Genomic DNA, 22,424 nt, shown 5'->3' with positions numbered 1-22,424 from the left:
GTGCTTAAGTACAGGTGAAAAAAGCAACTGGTTAATCACAACTCAAAAAAGAAGACATGCAAAAAAAAAGGAAAAATAGATGAAGAGAAACAGCTTAAATATAAAGGTATGTTTTGTTTTTGTGGTGTTAACGTTATTTTGTTGGCTACAGGAAGCAGTGTATCTTATTGAGATACTACTACTACCACTAATAATAACAATAACAATAACAACAATATATAATAATAATAATAATAATAATAACAACAACAACAACAACAACAGCACTTTCTTCCTTAATTTTGAGATGGAACTCTGATTCAGGATGCAGGAGAAAATACAGTGATAGCATGTGAGTTGAAGCTTAATCTTTGTCAAATAAAAGAAAATCTGTAGTTAATCTAGTTCAAAGTGCAGATGTCACAAACTTCACCGCCTGATGCTGTGGTTTCTGTATCTGCTTAACTGACTGTATGAGAGCTGGGATGCGGTGCTTAAAGGTGTGTCTACCAATACCTGAATGTGTTTTGTCTGCCTGAAACCTGACACTGTCAGGACATCCTATCATGTACACTGTAACACAGGTGGCTTTTTGTTCAGGCATGATCTCTGGCTGCTGCACAAGCACATGTAACCAGCATAGCTCAAAAGCCACAAAACCATCTCATCTATGTTAGATAAAATAAATATTAACGTGGCGTCTTGCTATGGTTTGCAACAGAAATCAATGACTGAATGATGTTTTTAAGCAGGCAATAAATGAGTTTTTACTGTCACTGCTAACTTTGTTAACTGTCACAAGGCACAGACCTACATGCTACAGCTTCAATTAGGTTGAATTGGGATTTTGCCAATGTTCGGTAAAGTTCAACAACTTTACAACACTTGCTCAGAACAAACGCATCAGTAGGCGGAGCATGGATATATAAATTGCTTCACAGAATCAAAATCAGCAAAGTAAAAACACAAATGGCATCCCCAAGTGACAACAGTCTGAGAGAGATTTCAGTTCAGGTGTGTGCGTGCAGAAAATGTGCATTAGACAGTTTTAGATCCTAATTGGATTTAACTCACAAGTCCAGACACGGAGGACTTTGTGCTGCCTTTCCCCCTCCAGCGCACATGCTTATTAGAGTGATGTGTGATTGAAATAGAAAGCGCTTGACTTTGACAGCTTGGATGGCGGGCAAGGCTTGTCCCAGCCATGGCGCTCTACTCGCCATTCTCACAGCCCTCTACTCTATTTCCCCTGCACTGTTCCCATTGATTAAGGCATTTCTGTCTCCTTGAAAGCATGCTTTATTTCCCTACCTATAAAAGAGTCTGATAGCTGCTGCACAAGATGTGGTGTAAAGAGAGAGAGAGACAGAGAGAGACAGAGAGAGAGAAACACAAAGAGAGAAAGAGACAAAGAGAGAAACAGAAACACAGAGGGAAAGTGGAAGAGATAAAGAGGCATGGAGTAAAAGAGATTAAAAGCGAGAGAGGGAGAAATATTGCAAGAGCTAGATAGATAACTAGACTGATAGAGATGGAGAGTGAGAAACATATATTATATATATATATATATATATATAATATATATATATATATATATATATATATATATATATATATACACACACACACACACATTAGGGGTGGGAATCTCTAGTCACCTCACGATTCGATTACGATTCAGAGGGCTGCGATGCGATCTTTTTTTTCTATATAGCATTTATATTTCCTCAAGTTTCAAGTTCAAGTTTCAAGTTTATTTGTCACTTGCACAACATGTCAGGACATTTATGCATTGAAATGCTTGTGGTGAGGCTCAGCTAATCACTCTACAGAAAGTAAATAAGTACAAATAAAAATACAAGAAAAACCAACAGAAAGAGAGAGAGAGAAAGAGAGAGAGAGAGAGAATGAGTAAGCCACAACACACAGAGAAGCACAGACACCCCCTGCAGAGGATTATAAGAAAGTGAATGACTGTAGGCAAAGCGCTCCCCTGCCTGTTGTGTACAGCATCAATAATGCACCAGGGAGGCTAACACAGCAGCTCCTTCAAAGCCATCCGGTCGCTCTGGCTCTGTACACAGCAGCCCCTGCTTTTCCAGCCAGGCCCTGCTCTGCACAAATACACCTCTGGGAAGGAACACACTGCTGACTCCATGTAATGAGGAGAAAAAAGGAAAGGAGGAAAAACAAGCCTGGTGAAGCTCCAGGTATAACCAGGATCGTCTCAGAGTTTCTCCTTCAGACCTTTCAAAGAGTAAGCCTGAAATCTTATTTCCACCTGCATTCTCTTCACAGTCCACAATTATTTTACATATTGGGGTAAAAATGTACATAATCCCCCCCTTAATCCAAAAGTAGCTGTAAGAATAATGTTGTTAACAAGTAAAGGAAGCCTAACATATTAATACATCACACATTTGCCTCAAACAATGTGGTTGTTAAGTAACGTCAAATATACTTGTCTGACACTGTATGACATACTGTTCTTGATAAAAATGAACAAGAGTACAGACATATTTCAGGCTTCCAGTTGCTGCTACTATAATGAAATGCACTTTTGTTTTTTTGTTATAGATACAGTGTCATACAGTGTCAGAAACCACATAAAAAAGCATTTAAAGGACAAAAACAGAATTTACAATACAATGTAATAGAATTTACAATTAGATTACAAAAAAATGATTAAAATACATTTTAAGTCAAAATTTTATCACAAAACTACCATAAAACAATGTGTCAGACATCAGGCAGTATATTTCTAATCGTTTCATGGAATAACTTCCTGTGAGGTAGCTTTTAGAGGTGGATGTCTGGTTCCCATCACCACAAATATAAACAATTCTGCCTCAAGTTTCTCTAGAACAAAGCGTTTCACACCAAACCACTCTGAATGACTTCGTTTACATCTCAACCATTTAATTATGTCGAATTTTTGAAAGATCACTGAAGTTCCCCTTTAAGGTGGTGATTAAAAGAGTGTTCATTTGAGTTCATCAGAGGTGTTTAAGGAATAGATGACAGGGAGATCAGATGGTAATCTGAGGAGTAAATAATAAGGGTTCCTCTCTTTTTCATCACTTACTGTCTTTACCCTCTCATACTGTATATCTCTCTCTCTCTTTCTCCCCTAATGTCAGGAACCAAAACTCAAAGACACAAAGCAGGACTCGGTGAAGAGAGAAGCGCCTGAAGAAGCACTTTGATGTTTATCGAGGTTTTCAAAGGCCATAACTGAAAATGGGCTTATCTTGAACAAACCCCTTGAATTCTGAATAAGCGGAGCTGATTACATTTTTGAAAGTTATTTCACTGGAGGAGGGCTTTTTGGCCAAGTCTAAAAAACACACTTTTTGATGGCTTTTCTATCTATTGAAAACACAAAACAAAAATGTGATAATGGAGCTATTATTTGACTGTTTTGACTTGAAAATAAATGTGAAAAATACAGTGCTTCTAAGATTTCAAAGCACCACTAGGAGCCACTGAGACTAACATGGGAAAAGCTGCAGTTTTAGACCACAGTAGAGATGCTGGATTGGATTTAGGAGAAGAGAGAGCACGTTTGGGATTTGCTGAGACAAATATTAAAAGAAATCTTGCAATTATGATGAACTAGGGTCAATCGATAAATTGGCAGTATGGTATTTAGCAGAATTTCAAAATTGAGACAATATCAAATTCTGTCCAACTTCTACTTACATGAAATGTTAAACTTCTGATATAAGCATCAATCTAACAACAATTAAGTTGAACATTTAGTTCATGATAAGCAGTACTAAAAACTAGGACTGGTCATGATGCTTGTGCTAGCTTAGCTGGGGTGGATAAGCATCACAACCAGCACTACGATCCCTATGTTCCCAGGTTCTGTGTTCCCTCTTTGTGATTTTGAAAACTGCCCTATAGTCCCAGATTTAAACAGACAAAACAATAATTCACGTTTATCTATTCTGTACTCTGACTTCTCAAAAATAGTTGCATTACAAAGTTTGCTTAGCTAGCTAATTAGTCCACAGAGGCTAGCCCAGCTAAAAGCAAGTGCATTCCTATTGAAAAATAGGCACCTTGCTGTTCTCTGCATCACCTTTGGTGACCCCAAAACCTTAACCATGACCTTAGCAACTTTTATAGGTTTCATCAGTTAAGGTAAGATGTATCATATAAAGAGCTGAGGGAACATATGGCCTTGGGAATATAGGTCTTTACCATGCTTAGTTAGCAGGCTAACAGCGCCACACACAATAGAAGTGACAGAATTCTGGCTAACTAATGCTCCAATGACACATATCTAGAGGATAAAGACTAAACACTGAGGAAGGAGGGTCAAGTGAGTGCTGTTGGAGTGACAGTCAGAATTAAACCTGTTCTGTGGTGTGTGGACTGGTCGCACCAACAGGGCTGGTTGTAAGCTGAATCGGTCGTAACTTTCTGGGTGTAACTCTAAGACCATTGCACTAACTGGTGTTAAATTTTCACAAAGATGGGGCATAACTGTTACACCTAGCTGGGAGCAGGCGTAACATCAAATTCTAGACCTTTTCTCGGCTAAACAAGTTAGTTCTTTGCTTGTCAAAGCGATGCTGCAAAAGCTGACATATCGCTTAATTCAGACTGAATTTAGAAAAAGCTGTTGGAAGTCTGCAAATATTCTCATAAACTTTACTTAAAAACAAAGTAGTTGTTTCTTTTTCCCATTTTCTATTAAACATAAATTAAATAAAAAAATTCAAACACATGCATTTTTGTTTTGTTTGTTTTTCCTTTTCACAGAAATCTTTAGGTTGTATCTGAAAGCCTGGAAGGCCCTGAGGATTCCACACTGCTTTATACTAATGCTAAGTTTGCGGTTGTGCATAGACATCATCTATGTCTACGTAAAACCCAGGATGAATCCCCCCAGATTTGTCAGCCTATAGACATCACACCCACTGCAGAACACCATTTACACACTTGCATAAAGTTAGCATTTGCGCCTGCTACAGAATACTGTAATTACATTCTACAGCAGCTGTAATATGAAAGGGTAAAAAGAAAACCTCAAAAACACACATTTGAAAGTAAACAACGGCAGCATGAATCATCTTTCAGCAAAGCATGGGCATGACGTCTCCGGCAGCATCGCGCCTACACGTCCAACACTCTTCATTATCCTCAACCTAGTCACATATAATTCAAAGGCCTTCTGAAGCTTCACGCTGCGAGAGAGAGTGTTGTCTTTCAGCCTTATTCTGTCACAACAAGAGCCGTCCAAGTTTCTTGGAAAAACAAAACCACAGAGCGCATTTGACATTCTTCGCAATTTATCAAAAGATAACAAAGGCAATTTGAAGCAATGATAAAAACATAGAGCCACACAGCATTTCCAAATGCGGAGCGTGAAAAGAGAATAACTGCTGGCTTAAGAAGGCCTCAGCAAACAAATCCTGGGTCTTTTGACTGGGTGCCAGTTTAATTTGAATAGAAAGAAGTGTGTTCTACGAGCAACATGGATTTGTGTTGGTGCCTTTTTCCTTGATATAGTACTTTCTCCTCTAATGGATGTGAATGCTCCAGTATTACATATGAGCGTTACCATACACTGTAGTGTACGGTGGCTAATATGATGATATGTTATCATATGTTAAATTTACTCTACAGTGTGCTTTAAATTTGCTCTACAGTGTGTGCATGAAGTGAAGTGACTGCTGAACACACCTACAGCCAATTCAGCCAATGGAAAGTCACAGTGTTGTAGCAGCGCCCGCCCACCCAGGGTCCACGGTAACGAGCGTCAGTACCCTGTGTTTGGATTGTGAAGGCAACAAAAACTCCATAATCGGTAACAAAAAAGGTGCTTTGGGTGGCATTTGTTTGCATATGTAGTCTACTCAGTGTAAGTAATATTATTTGATGATGTGTGTTAATGCGACTCTAATATAAGCGTAATGACACCCAGCAAGCTAGCAGTGCTTCTAGACATTCAAAGAGCCAGATTTCATTCCATTTTCCTGACTGTTGTTAAGAAATGTTCCTGCCCTCCACAGAACGTGTATCATCTGTATTTAAGAAAAATAATGTTAAACAGGTTTAAGGAGGTTTAATTCGTGGACAAACTGGTTTTTATGGCAGAATCCCTGATGTTTAATCAAACCATTACTGGTAATAAGGTCTGTAATGAAAATGCCTAGTACTGTTGTTGGCAACATGTATAATTGGAGTGTTTTCGTTCAGTTAAGGTTAAGACCACTGTAGTCAGGCAAAGTAAAGGAAAAGGAAGGTGAAGGAAAAAACAGCCAAGTTGAATTTTGATCTTGAAATGTCCTATTATTGTTTGCAGGAAATGCACTAAATTGTTGATTATAAAAAGGAAAAGGCCATTTTTTGGTGTATTTCAATGTGAAAATGTAATAGAAACTGGCATTTTAGGATGCGTTATGGGGGGTTGGGGGGGTGGGAGAAAAGCAAAGAAAACAAACAACGTAGAATTTCCTCAGTAAAAACAGGCCATTTTTATACCTGGGTATCGCCAGTTCTTCAAGCACACTGTCCAATTGCAGAAAGCCTGTAAACAACAATCAGTGTATAGACCAAACCACAATGTTTGAAAACATAATAAACTATACTTTCAGGTGGACAACTTGCGTCCAGTCACCATGAATGCAACTCAATTTATGGCGCAATTTACAATATATACAAACATGGCAGACAAAACGTTGGCAATGATGGTAAAATCTCATTGTGTATGAAGCTGTAATCTCATATATATACACATAAGTATGTAATGGATTTTACTTGTGTTTTTCTCTTTTTCCAACTTTCAAAAGCAGGTCTAGCTGTGCATCGTTTCATATCAGCCAATAGGGTAAGCTAGCTAGCAAGTACAGTAGCTAATTAGCCATATTCAGAGTGACAGAAAAAGTAGCTACTTAATTAGCTGTGTTAAGAGTGACAAATTGATCAAAAAGACCAATAAATCATTACTTGTGGTTATTATAAACAGTTCTAGCTGCCTTATGAACTAGAACTCAGTTGGTTTATATTTCAGTCAGTTCTCGGTTTTGAAGTAGTGGTTACATTAGTGGTTATGAGCGAATGCTTCTTTCATAACCCTGCAATGAAAGGTGTGGCTTGTGCATGTTTCATGACTATATGACAAAAATTAACCACATAAAGTTGTGAGGTTACTGACATGGGAAGATCAGTTTTAAAAAAACTTGGATAAAAAACTCTTAAAGATTAGAAAAAATCCTGTTGTACTATTGTGGCGCTACCTGGGTGTTTTGGGTGTTATCCACCCAGAAGTAAGTTCTTTGCTGTTGTGAAAACACTGATTTGTCCTATAGTAACTGCATTAACTGCTTAGTAACAAATAGCTGATTGTATGTCAGTGTATTACGACATCATATTCATTCTTTTTACACAATTATTTAATTTTTTTAATCCTGTTTCCTCTTTAAATGTTTATTTTTCAAAAATCCTGAAGCAAAAAAAAAGCAGTTGTACTCACATAGTTTTTCACAGCCTTTTTAAACACTGCACAACTATTTTGCTTATGCATTTTACCCTTTCCAATTTGTTCACAAATCTCAGAAAAGTAAAAAGTATGATAATTTCTTCAAGCATCATGATGTTAAATCTTTGTCAATTTATCTCCCAGTCCTACCATAGCAAGAAGACCAGCGTGAAAGGATCATGGTGTCTGCACATGTCTGTGCGCCGCACTTATCACCAACTTTAAGATGCTCTCATTTTCTGACTGTGAACTGGCAAACAGCGTAAAGTGGTCTGGCATGTGTTTCTGTGTACTGAGTACTGAAAGTAACTGTGATTGTCTTGGCACTCCGACATCTTACCTAGAGTGTTTCTAACCTTGCAGCATCCATCAAACCAATCTAATTCCAATTGAAGCAGACTATATTTTTCACAGGGTTTTTGAGAAAACATACTGGTATGACATTGAAAGTGCTCTCCAACATGCCAGGCCTTGAATGCTCTGTATCTCTAGCTGGTAGAGGTTTTTTTGGAATAGAAGATAGAAGAATTTGAAAGCATGACTCCTGGCAATAGGGAGAAACCAAAGACAGTTGTACCATTGAGAACCTAAAAAGAATCACCCCTGTTTAACTGTATGACATGAAGAGCCTGCATAGCTGGGACTAATGCAGCCAGGAACTTGTGGCAATATTTTCACCAGCACGATAATACAGTAGGTCTTCAACATTGGCCAATGTTACTGTCCAACTGCTACATCGTCCAGCACTGACAACCTACTATATTATCATTATTGGTGAAAACATCAACATATATTACTGACTGCTTTGGCTGCAGCACTGCTGGGATTCAATCTTGTGACCCCTGGCGATAGTGAGAAACCAAAGACAGTAGTTCCTCGAGAACCCAATAAGAGTCACCTGCTCTTTAACTTTAACTATATGTTTAACTATATGATGGCAAGAGCCTCTGCTGATTATATGAGTTTAAGAAGTGTGACAATTGTAAACTGAGTCATATCTGTCAGTAAAGCACTGTTTGGAGAATAAAACTAAAATCTAACATACTGTTGTAAGCAAAAGTTTGAAAACCCCTGGTCAAATTACATGTTTTGTTGATTTTCTAAGAGAAAATAAGTTAACACATCCTCTACAGAGAACTCAAATATGACAATTTCAGCAATTTTTAATGCACAATTTCTATTCAATTGCTGACTTGAAAAAAAGCATAAAATATACAGTCACATAATACATCTGTTTTGAGAACAATTACAGTATGGATAATCTCCTGGTCAAAAGGCTCTCAAGCCTAATACCAAACCTCAGCTAACCCAATGAATATACCATTTACTTCTGCATTATACTGTAGCCAGTGGGATTGATGGGATTTTTGAAATGTCACCCGTGCAGCAGCTTTACAGCTGAGGGCCATGTTACCTGCTACTGCGTGAAAGTTCAGGTCCCAGCAGGCTGTTGTAACCAAGCCCTCGCTGCCTTCTGCTTTCTCACACACACACCTCGGTGTAAAGGTCACTTTCACATCTCCATAATGACCAGAGACAAAGAATAGCCTGGCCAGATCAATGCAAGGACACCTGCTATCAGTGGCTGCTTATCGACCGGCCGCTCAGCGATGCACTGAGGCCCTCTCTCACCTGCACAGTGAGTGAGCGAGCGAGTGAGCGAGCAAGAGACTGGACCAATGTATTGATCTCATCCCCTAACAATGTGCAAAGGCACTCACCAGCCCCAAGACTCCTGGTCTAGCCTCTGTTTAGCCGGCTATATTACACCCTCAGTCCCCCTGACCACACACTGATGAGCAAAGCTACAACAGAAATCAACCGTGAACGAGTAGAGAAAAACAGGCTTTTGGCTGATGCAGCACAGAAACCAGGAATGCACACATCAGTGTATGAGAATGAGCTAGAAGACCTCAATATGTCACATACTGGAGTACTCAGCCTCCAAAGCCTTGGAAGTGTGATCCACTGATTAAACAGGAGTAAACATGCAGGAGGTGGAGTGAAAAGTGGCTATGAATTCAGTGACCTGATAATGTGCACGTGTTCACATGGACCTAAAGCACTGTTTGGAGTATGATGCAGCACGGTCTGGAATGCAGCCATGTTTAGACTTTCAGTGCAGTATATCTACATGTTATAATGCACAACTGGCTCATTAATACCTAGCTTTGATTTCCAATATATATAATATCACAGACATGTTGCACCACACAACCATGCATACCAGCCACTATCTCGGCCACTGTGCACTATATTCTTACACCAGGGGTCTCCAACCCTGATCCTGGAGATCTACCTTCCCTCGTGGTGGAATATTTGTAAGGTAATGTTATCTCGAATCGAATGATACCATCACTAAAAAGAAGTGGCAAAAAAACAGGCTGTTCTTCATGTTACTGAATACATTATGCACTACATAAACAATGCCAATTTCGAACATGTGAAACTGTTTTAGGGGGGTTTCTACTCATCTTTACTCAACCCTATTTGTGGGCACATTTGGCGAGTTGGCCATTTTGAATGGCCCCTCCACCTTTGATGGTCCACCAGGCTATATACAAGTCCCACACTTTATTTTTTTGGTGGCTCTAACATAGCAGTGCCCAAACCTTTTGTCTTGGGGTCAAAATGCAATGTCTGTGGTAGGCCTGAGAGCCAAAAACACAAAACAATATGCAAAAAAAGATGTTTTCCTTGGCCTGCATGCCACACTCAGCCCTGCTCTAGTACATTATTCATGTTTTTAACAGTACATTACATTGCATTTCCCAGAGTGAACACACTATTTGCACTAAAAGAGGCCAGTACTGTTTTTGATGAACACCAGCAATAGAATTCAAACCACTTCAATTCCACTGCAAAATCATGCAAGATCCAGAGATCTATGCAAAGGTCAGAGGTTGGAACCAGGCCTACTCAAGACCAGAGAGAAAGAGCCAGAAAACAATGATTTGATATATAGGTGCTTAACAACTACACAACTTATGATTTCTCTGGAGAGGCAGTGACGAATGTCTCAGAGACAGAAACCCGAGATAAAGCGTAAGAGAAAAGCAGATGACAATACGTCTGAATTTATAAGCTACAGCACTGTGTATGTTTAGCTGAGATGAATGATCTGGAATACATATTTAAATATATACATTTTATTACCATATGAGTTTTCCTTATTGACTGAGCTTAATGTGTACTCCTATAGGGTCTATTATTGTGCTGGCTTATATTATATATCTTTTATTTTCCATTTTCTGTACATCTATACTGACATTTCCCCAGATGCATAATGTCTGATGCACACACTTATCACTTAAAAGAAAAAAAAATCACATCGACATTATTACAGTGAATGTAAGATGAGGCTTTTGTGCAATGGTGCAATGATGGACCCCAGGGGGTTAAATCATTGTGCTCAAGTCATTACTCTAGCTCAGTGCGAGCCTATTTCTAGAACTATTCTAAATTCACTGGATGCTGCTATTAAAAAACATTGTGTGGACAAACACATAAGCAATACAGACACATGCTAAAAGACTGCAGGACAGTCTCTGCTTAATATAAAATAAATGCAGGTCAAAGCAGTGGAGATGTCCTATTTACCTAAGGCCACCGCAACGCTGATGAGCTTTAAAACAGTGAGTTTAAAGAGCTTCCACTTTCTCTCCAGTCAGCACCACTGAGAAAATCCATTCTCACACTGCTGCCTCTTTGCTGTGGTGGTTTTGTGCCAATTTCTTGAACAATATCCTAAAACAGTGCTTTTTTCTGTATCTCTCTCTAAAAAAATGCATTTTTGTATGGATGCAGACAACATTCACCCGTGAGCAACAGATTAGCAATGCTGGCTCTTTGTAAGGCTGTACAAAGCTGCAGCAATTAAGGCTCCTCTCCCCCTTAATGAGCTTTAATCCAGACATGCTTTCATTTCATTTCATCTCTCTCTGCCTGCGCCAGCAGCACAGAGAGATGCTCCCCTGTGCTATTCCATGCTGTGCCCACCACCAATCCCCTCTGCAGCCTCTAATCTAGAGAGACTGTCTCCCAACAGTGCTGTCTGTACTACACGGGACCAGGCAGCAAGGATATCCAGGAATAAACCCCACTTCATAAAAAGTTTGACTATAAATAGACATCGCTCCAAGTGCAGCAGATCAATATAGCAACAGTGGTGTGTTGTGCGTCAAGGGGATGTTATTAGCCTTGTTGTTGTGCAAGTGACCATGAGCAGGGGTAGACACGTTAGCAATGGCCATTTGAGCCACCAGACTAATGAATCTGGTGGCCAAAATCAAGAACTTGTGGATAAATTGAAGACCTAGCTCTAATAGTCATGATTCACCACATGTTTAGTGGCCAAAATGTGAAACGTTGCGGCCAAGGGCACAGTGCAATAGGCACTGTCGACCTCTGATGTGAGCGTAGGAAACTGCAAGCATATGTGTGAGTTGCTGCAATGCATGAACTGGAATACAAGACTGGAAAATTCAGACAGACTGAAATAAGTTATAGAAAGAAAAACCCTACTGTGTTAATAAGTAATGGCATAATAGTGACGACCTGGGTTAAAGCAGTGTCATAATTTCCATATCAGTTTCACCTCTTAAAATACTGTGTACACATCAATTTCATTCAATTCATCTGAAAAAAAAAAATGTGCTCTATCTGCAGGTGCTGAGTAATTATGATTAGGCGTCAACAGTATCAACATCCAGAAATTTCCGCACAGCGGGTTTGCAGCGTATCAACGGAGTGTGGGAGCACTTTGCCATGGAAAGCAGGCTAATCAGCCTCTTCAGGCAATACACAAGAGGAGTCATTGAATGACATTAAGGTCCAATTTCCAACCGTCATTATCTTATTACTCTCAGAAGGCAAAACAGCAAAACAAGATCCAATTTCCTCTCCATGCAGGGTGAGGAAAAACGTAGCTGCGTTAACCAGATGATACGATGATGGCAAGGTAAGTCTCAATTTCTAATACGTATAGATTAAACCGTTTCTGTTTTGAATAATAACTTGTAATATTTACACACACGTATTCATCTTGTAGAATCTCTGTGTTGAATGGAGTTGCATTTAACCAAAATGAAGCCGAATTACAATCATATGGAAAGGCAATCATAGCCTCTTCATGCAGGCCCCCTAGTGCTGTAGACGCCGGTATCTACACTATAAGAGAAGTATTAGGCTGAATCTCAAATGTCTCCCTATTCCCTACAAAGTGCACTATGTAGGTCTTAAAATAATGGCTCCTGTACCCAAACAGTGTATGATATGCCTAACAAAGAACCATTTAGGATTCAGCCACATGTAAACAATTCTCTACTAGACTTATAATGCACTATTTGGGTGTAGAAGACATTCTTAATGCACTATATAGGGAATAGGGAGACATTTGAGATTCAGCCTTAAACAAAAACAGACCCATTCTGAACTGTTTGTTTGATGTCACAAAAACCAACACACTTACATATCATCTTTGCCCAAAAATAAAAGCTTGTATCTCAAGTTTTGTTGATTTTTATGTCTCTTAAGTCATCTGAACACTGAGGTCCTTTATATTGTGTGAAACTTTCATGATGAACTGACCAATAGAAATGCTTCAAAATTGCTTAAACATTCTTCACATTAAGTAACATTAACAGTTAGAAAGGTTTTCACCTTCCCCTGTAAACTTACAATACCTACTACCCATTCACAAATGAAGTTATAAGAAGTGTTTCAGTCTGAACAGCACTATACAGGGCAGTCAATATAAACAGACATCATTTACACATATCATATATCTTAAAGGCACAGTAACAAAAACTGGTTGAAACTGGTCAGGTAAAATGAACTATGGCTGGTTTTGACGTATAAAACCTCACAAATATGATGAGCAGACAATAAGGAAAAATCCGAAATTGAAAAAAATGTAGCAAAAGGCCTCTTTAATAAGAAAAGTAACTTCAAAAGCAGAATTCACTTTTTCTATCTGTATAAAGAGGTTAATGTTGTTCTCTCTCATTCCAAACAGTTGTATTTTTAGCATGTAGGCCTACTCCAAAAATTAGGACAGTCGAATTCACTAACGTCCACTCAAATAACTACATTAGAATAGCTCTTACCAGTCTCCTCTCTCTCTCCACAGGTATTTGGCTGTGTGCATGTGTGTGCCTGTAAATGAGTCTTCCTCCACGGCCTACCGCGCCGAAATTCCCAGAGACGGGCCTGTGCCACCTGCCGCCATGTTGCCTCTGTCAGAGTGCTCATTTTCCTCATTAACAACCCCTTAAAGAGCGCTTTACACACTCTCCCTCTGTTCCAGCTCACTGGACTCTACTCTTCAGAGATGCTCTCCAATAACTGCATCCTAATGGCGCCAAACGCACTCATCTCACATGACCTTTTGTTAATGCCAGAAAGCTGGCTCCTGAACGCACATTAGCATGATGTTAGTCACCGCTGCTCTTCAAAGCAATCAAAGCCTGCCAAATGTCCATCTCAGTACAATAGCTACAGTGACACGGCTAATAGGGACATCAACATCATATTTAATTGACATTTATTTTCAACCATTTTTAAAGGCTGTGCAGTGGACGGGGCACACGCTTTAAATTAGGACGAAGCAGGACTAATATTGCAGCTGCATAATCAATGTCAAACTGATGCAAGGCTAGAATTAAAGTGGTATATCAATTAGGGCTGTCACCACTACTTGTTTAAATTCGATTACTTAAGAAAAAAAAAATCAAGATTTTCCTTTTCAGTGATTCAGCTATCATTAATTGGCAATTCACATTAAGATATTACACATTTTCATTAACTTATCTTTCTTACAGTAAGATACAGAGCCTGAAGGATATATCCATTTAAATGCTATTTTTATACTTGCATATTTATTAATGAAGTCTTTTTAATGTTAACCTGAAATCAGACTTGATGCACTGTGTGTCCAAAAGTTTGTAGACACCTGCTCATGTAATGTTTCTTCTGATGACTTTACATTAGATGTTGGAACATTGCTCTGAGAATTTGATTGCACTCAGCCACAAGAGCAATAGGTGAGGTCAGGTACTTATGTTGGATGACTAGTTCTGACAAACTCCACTCCAACTCATGCCAAAGCTACTGGATGGTGCTCCATCACTCCAGAGAATGCAGTTCCACTGCATCACAGTCCAACGCTGGGGGATTTCTATCCCTCTAGGCAATGCTTGGCATTGAGCATGGTGACCTTAAGCTCGTTCCAGAGCGTCCAACTCTATTACCAATGCTTTTCTATGAAGATAGAAAAGCTGTGTGGGTGCAACTTAACACCCGTGTCAGCAATGGGTGCACCTTAAAGTAACTGAACGCACCAATTAAAAGCAGTGCCTGGATACATTACGACATATAGTGTAATTCATGTCTCTGAACATATTAAATATTTTCATTTATTCTTTATATAGAAACAAAGCTGCAAAAATGCCTGGTTAGAATTCAATGATTATTGTCTTTGTGATGTCATGAAAGCCAACAAAATTACCACTGATTCAGCTAACAGCAATTTAGCCTCGCCCATTCACGCTGAAGTTATAAAGAGTGTTTCTGCCTTGGCTGCTTTTTGAATAATGCACCTTACAGAGCAGTCTTTAAAAGAGAGGTTAAAAAATGTCATAAAAATGAATGACAGTTTTTTCGGTACACAATCACACAAATGTCATACGTGGACCTCTTGAGAACAAATAAAATATGACAAAAATCAGACACAGGCCCTTTATAAGCTTCCTAGTTCATCTACCTTCTAATAAAGTATTTTTTGACATTTGGCATGTTTAAAAGGCTGTGCATGGTTTGTTATCATCCAGTCAGGTTAGTGTACATATATTTATCTTTTTCTTTGTATTTCATTAATTGTCAAAATAATTATTTGCTTATTCAATTACTAATATTATCAATAATAACATCCCTAAAATCAATAATGCTTGGTTATAAGCTGGGACTGGGGTGAACTCTTACTGGTACGGTACAAAGACTTCATCTCTTCAGCAACACAAAAATAAAGACTGACAACTCAGTTCAGTCACTCCAGGTGATGAATACATCAGTCTGTAATCAATCTGGATGGACGGGGCTGTTCCTTCTTTCCCCCTCAGCCAGTCTCCGTCACAGCCCACTGACCAAGCCAGAGAGAGAGAGAGAAGGAGGGAGAGAGGGGGAGAGAGAGAGAGAGAGAGAGAGAGAGAGAGAGAGAGAGAGAGAGAGAGAGAATTCCCCGTCCTGTGCCACACTTTTCTCATATGTTTCATTTATTGGCCCTGTAAAAGTTAATGAGTTTATTCAGAGGAGGTTGCCAAAACAGCATTTATGTTTTAATCAGGATTAAGAGTGGCATGGACTCTTGCACTGATTCTTTATTAATCTTCCTCTCCTACGCTTCATTACCTCTGACTCTGGCACTTCTCTCCATCTCCACCCAAAATAGAGATGTCTGTAACCGAGCTGAAGGGGAGGCAGGGCTTTGCACTCTAAAGCCCATTAACAGCAGTCGGCTTGCAAGTCTGGTAGAGTTTAGCATACTTCTCATTTCTGTATATGGAAACGTATCCCAGAAGATCTTTGGAGTACAACCACACTTAACTACAGTACAGTATATCGTGTATAGTTAGGGGTTAGTTATAATAAAACGTTATGCTATGTTGCTGAAAAATGAAAGCATGAAAATACATGCTGGAATCCCTTCATCTGTTTTATTTACCCTTAGACACGGCAGTTATCACTGATGTAACGAAAATATTCTAGACTTTCACTCAAGACCACATTTGTGTTTTCAGGTAGAAGAGGAGATATTTTATGACTTGAATGCGATGAAAAGTAATTATTCTGAGTACACTGCTTGACAATAAGGTGGCAAGTATGTAAAGGAAGGTTTAAGCTGAAAGAAGTGCAGATTCAAACCTATGAAGAGAGAATGAAATATGTTATTACACAATTACATTTAAATAGTATAGGGAAATGAAAGTAATAACTCAGCTCCTAAAGGTAATTTTGGGTAATTCAAAGAAGCCATTTAGATACTCAACAAAAAATGTAGATCATTTTATACCTAAAAGCTCCTTAAATATAGTTCTTCATGTAAATGACTGTTAAATTCAGAGTTCAATCAAGAATTTTAGGAGGCAAAAAATGCCCACAAAGCAGTGTTTTAGAGATGTCTGTGTCAGTGCTCTTTTGTTGTGGTGGAATTCCTGACTGTCACTTTAAGCATCTTCTTATAATCTTGAAGATCATCTACATGTCGTAACTGTCCAATCAAGACATTGATCAGATGCACAGACAGACATCAAGCCCTGCAGCTGATGAGCATGTCCACACACTAGCTCTGCTCACACACGCAGAGAGCAGAATTCTGTCTGAATGGATTAAGAGACCTGACAACCAAACACTTGATAAACAGGGCACTAAACTGTGGACAATAATGTACCACAGAATCCACACACCACCCGATTCAAATGATCATGTACTTAAATAGCATTTAATCACCTTTTTTGAAGGTATTTTATATCATCTTACAAAACAGAGTATTTCCAACATATTTACCACCTCTACACCTGATTGCAAGAGTCATTCCATAATATCAGTGTCAAATGTACACGCTTACTTTTTTCATGCCATGGAATCAATTTTTTGTCCTCCATTATTATAATTAAATATTGCTCTTGCCACATATAAACATTTTCAATTTTCAATCAAATAGTCTCAATAATTATATTTTATCTGTGGGAAAGCGCACTGAGACAAACAACCCTACCACACTGAGCTTGTGATGGAGGGGAATATTTTCTGCAAAACTGGCTGCCACGCTCCCCATTATCAGAGTTAGACCTTCTAACCGCAGTTCTCAACAGTAAATTACAGGACTCTTCTGTAAATATTGAAAGAGAAGTTTTTATCTATTTTGTGTGACGAGATGGACACATTATGCTTGATGGACACTGTTAAGGGTGGAAACAACAAATTATCAGTGTTGCGAAAAAGCAAAACTTCCAAGCTTTTGAATTTGGCTTCTCTGAAGACTTTAATAACGTCACATACTCCTCATGAAGTTACTTAACGTTAAAATATATTTAATGGTTATATAAGTTGGTGTGACGAGGGTAAAGCAAAAGTTAAGGAGAAATGTATTATAAGCTAATATAAGCTTATAAAATGACATTAATATAATGACCATTTTACTAGCCATTACTGATTATTAATAACCCTTACTAGACAGAAATTGCTAGGCTAAACTAGACTACTAGCTAGCCCTTGCTAGTAATGTCTACTAATGTTGAGTAACAATGACTGGCATTACTAGCTCTGATTGAATGAGTAAGGGCTAGTAATAACCACTGAGGGCTAGTAATGATTAGTAGTGGCTAGTAAGCCCTAGTAATGCCTTGTAACAATTAGTAAGGGCACGTAATTCCCACCAATGACTAGTATGGTTTAGTAAAGACTAGAAAGGGAAGGAAAAGTCTAGTAATAGCTAGTAACAATGACAGGCTGGTAGGCTGCCTTGTGCCTTGCTTGTTAGATTATTTTACTCCTTCCTCAACTCAAGCTTTCCATACCCAGGGCTGAGGAAACTGAAAATGAGTCTTCACTTCTCACCAAAGCTCATTACTTATGACAGCGTGTGCCCAAGTGCCTTAATGCTAAGAAATCTGTTAGCTCAGGCTACCAGTCCCGCTGAAACGCAGCCAGCAGGCGGCATATGGTAAGTGTCAAAACGTGCGAGCAGATGCTAGCAGTGGCGTCACAGCTACTGCACGTGTCGCACTTCTCACGTCACAACAACTCTCTCTCTCTGTAAAAGAAGAGAGGCAGGGGAGAAACAAAGCATGCTGGTATGAACAGTAAACTATCACAAGGCCATCTAAAGTTTCTGTGATGTTTGAATGGTAGTCAGACATTACAGCTGTGGTATCTGGTTCTGCCATTTTCAGGTCTGAAAGTAAAGCTGTTAGCAGAGGTGTGCAGTAGGAAGTTCTTTTTACTCACTTCCATTTTAGCCCTTCACATTTAGTCCCCAAATCCTGGTTTGAGTTTAATTTCACTTTGTTCTGTCACTGACAGCACTTGTGCTCTTTGCTTCAGTTTCTATGCTGATATATGCTAGCTGTCCTAAAAAGTTTAACTGCAATTGAACTATATTAAATGTAGTACTTGAGCTGTTATTGGTAGCCACTATTGTATATTATTTAAGTGAAGTAAGAATGCTGTGGACAGGGTTAGGAAGTAATGGAATATATGTTTTGGAAATATATATTCAGAATACAGAAATTAAATATCTGTATTCAGTCCAAGTTACATTTCGTCACCCAATAAATAAAAATGTTCTAAATCTTCAAAAGTAACACCATCAGTGCTGGTTATAAAGTATTTTAAAATCAGCGCACAGCATGTAGCTCTAAAGAGAATAACATATAACGACTTCTTTATAAACACTGAAGTTCTTGCTAAAGCCTGAGTAGACCAATAAATCAATGTGATGATCAGTTATTAAACTCAGGGTTACTGAGCTCTGCTAAAGCCTGAGTAGACCAATAAATCAATGTGATGATCAGTCATTAAACTCAGGGTTACTGAGCTCTGCTAAAGCCTGAGTAGACTGATAAATCAATGTGATAATCAGTTATTGATCTCAGTGTTACTAAGCTCTGTTAAAGCCTGAGTAGACTGATAAATCAATGTGATAATCAGTTATTGATCTCAGTGTTACTAAGCTCTGCTAAAGCCTGAGTAGACTGATAAATCAATGTGATAATCAGTTATTGATCTCAGTGTTACTAAGCTCTGTTAAAGCCTGAGTAGACTGATAAATCAATGTGATGATCAGTTATTGATCTCAGTGTTACTGAGCTCTGCTAAAGCCTGAGTAGACTGATAAATCAATGTGATGATCAGTTATTGATCTCAGTGTTACTAAGCTCTGTTAAAGCCTAAGTAGACTGATAAATCAATGTGATAATCAGTTATTAATCATTTTTTTCATGACACATATTAAATAAGAATTACAGGAAGAATATTACCAACCAGTAGCAGTGAGGAACAATGTGAAAGGAAGAAAAGGGTTTTCCCATGTGCCTTACCAACATGTATTCTACATTGCTAGCTAGTTGCAGACCAGGGGATAATTTCACCCTTGTAAACAAAATAATATGATTGGGATAAGGGGGGCTCCCAAGTAAGATGTTGCTTAGAGCCCCCCTAAATGTTCAGAAAGCCCAAGTAGGCCCACTGAAGCAGTTTGGAGTAATGCTCTGAGAAAATACTCTGGCAGTAGTGAAAATAAAGGCCTGCATTATTGTCACATCCTCAAATAGGTAGACTACCACATGAGATTCAGCTTGACGCGAGCTTCAGTAAATGACACATTTTAGATGAATAAAATGAGTCTGGAAGAATTCTGAGCACTGAGTCTGCTAGTGTTGTGTAGTTTTGATGTGGAATGAAATCACCTGAGTTCATAACTGTGCCATATAAAATGTTCACGGCTCTGTAATCTGCATGGTTTGTGGAAATAACACTTTATACAAAGTGGGTGGAAAACTAGGCATTAATAGTCTGTTTCAAGTAATAGTGGAATTGCCTTCACACAGGATGCCAGAGAGATGTCAAGCTGTCGCACTAAGGCGGACATGAGCGGTACCGTCTCTGGATAAACAAATCAGCCTGGGGAAGATAAAACCGTAAACAAAAAGTACACTCTCCAGCTCCTATGCAGATTTTCTTGACATCTTTTCAAATATTTGACAGCAGCTGCCAACAAATCTGTGTACATGTAGACGACTTCTTTGGAACGGCAATGAACTTTACCACATGCATAATAATATTAATACAGAAACCTAACCAGGAGGGACATCATTTTGTGGATGGTCTCATGCCAGTTGTAAAAAACACACATAATATAAACATCATGTGCTGATTTACTGTTTATTAAACAGTAGCTTTTGTTTTTATGGGACTCTAAAGCTGATAATTTGCTAGTTTCAAGAAGTATGCTATAAGTACTGACCTAGAACAGATTTCAGGAGTTTGTGTTTTGGCTTGCACACATGATCGTTCTAGTTGTACCTTGTTTAATCACAGTTTCCAAGTAATCCTAATGTAGAACCCTTTAGGCCTTCAGAGAAGGCCTAATGATTTCTGTTAAATTAAAAAACATGTCTGTATTTTTTTGGTTATTTTTATGGTCTATTATGGTTTTTGTATTTAAACTCTTTTGTTTTTTGTATTTAAAGTATTGTAGTGGTACTTTAAATACAAAAAAGTTTTGGTTGGAAACAAAAGGGTTAAATTTTTGAGATGCCCAACAGAAAACTATCCAAACAGGGTTTTTTTCTCTGTGGTATGGGTAGACACAACCAAAGGAACTCTCCTGTTGGTTAGGACTCCAGGAGCTGAACTGAAGGCCTAAAGTGCCAGATTAGCCCCTAACATAATCAGTAATTGACAGTGGAATCAGTCACGTTTGGAAAGTGTAGGGCCAATTTTGTGAAACAAAGTATATGTAGATCACACTTTTGGAAGTGATAGATATATCACTAATTGTGTGTGCGAGTGATAGCCTGACCAATAGGCTTCACTCAGCTGTCAGAAATGGAAAACAGCAGCAGAATGTTAGGGATTCAAGAGTCACTGTAAAACTGCAAAATACAAGGTATATACAATGGGCTCTGAGATCACTAGTAATAGTGCCTCTATATTGCATCCTATTCTAATTCAATACACTTTTTTCATTATAAATTACATTAGCAGCATAACAATTTGAATGAAAAGTGGAAAACGTTTCACGAATCTCAGAATATCTTTGTACGTGGCATGTCACTCTTTTGCTTCAAGAACAGTGTGCACTTGAGGTGGCATGTTTTTGTAGATAGTGCAAAGCCTCTGATGAGTAGATCAGATCCGTGTGAGTCATTTGAACACAAGCTTCAATTGAAGAGAGAAAATTTACCTTTTTGTGCAAAGGCCACAAATATCAAAAATTTGCTTTATTTTGCTTAATAACCTAAAAATTGTGCAGTATCTTAAATATTTGTTCTTCATTTTATGCGCCATGACTTTTCTTTGTTTAAAAAATTTCACAATTAAAAAATTTTGTTGTTCATTTCTAGGTTTAAAAGAAGAAAATCTCATTTTTCAATGTGGTCTCAGATTTTGGACCCCACTGTATATGTCCGTATGAGTAAACATGGACTGTTTTTTATAAGTTTTAAATCTTTGCATTTAACCTAGAATGGACAAAAATGTTTAAGTGAATAGCCATTAGCTTAGCACTTACATACTAGAATCTCATAGGGGCACAAGCAAAAAGCAAATAAACCTCAAACTGACCAAATGACAGTGACCACTACTGTACTTACCCTAGCTAAACACAGAGAAACAAAAAAGCTTTTAATACTGCTTACAAATCATCAGTTTAATAATCATGATCACATTACATACACAGTCTATGTCTCTGTATTGAAAGGTAGGCAGTTCTTAGCCACAAGCAACAAACCCACCTGATTCTCCGATGGCAGTCACAAGTGTGGCTTGTGAGAATATGATGTACAAAACACTGTAAGCCAGGTAAGCTAACAGAATCAAGGTGGGAAAAGTAACATTAGAAAAGAAGCTAATTTTAAGCCAGTGAACTTCAAATTGCACCACGTCTTCTGCAAACAAAACAACATCTTTGCATGTCAAATTACGCTACATTTCAGTATGGAGCATCCAAGCATAAAGGCTGACTGCAGTATACCCCTAGTGCCTCCTTGGTTACACTATGGTTATAGGAGAAATCTGTATGACACAGTGAGCTAGACCTTGATTCCATTGTACTTTCAGATAATACTGCATGAAGAAGGTGGTCAGAACCAATCATTCTCAACTACGCAATGAAATTATAAGCTATGTGAATCCAGTTCCAAACTGTGAGTTGAGTTAGAAAAGGCACAGC

At 38.5% G+C, this 22,424-nt stretch overlaps 1 protein-coding gene across 2 annotated transcripts in view; it reads right to left on the bottom strand.

The window, feature by feature from the left end:
* The window catches only part of sez6b (seizure related 6 homolog b), a 270,984-nt gene that overhangs the window by 150,281 nt on the left and 98,279 nt on the right, over nucleotides 1–22,424 (bottom strand). The gene's annotated exons all lie outside the window — the stretch shown is intronic.

Source organism: Colossoma macropomum, unplaced genomic scaffold (genome assembly GCF_904425465.1).
Source record: "Colossoma macropomum unplaced genomic scaffold, Colossoma_macropomum, whole genome shotgun sequence".
NCBI lineage: Eukaryota > Metazoa > Chordata > Actinopteri > Characiformes > Serrasalmidae > Colossoma > Colossoma macropomum.
The sequence above is the reverse complement of the archived record's forward strand: the minus strand, read 5'-3'. Positions and strand labels throughout refer to the sequence as shown.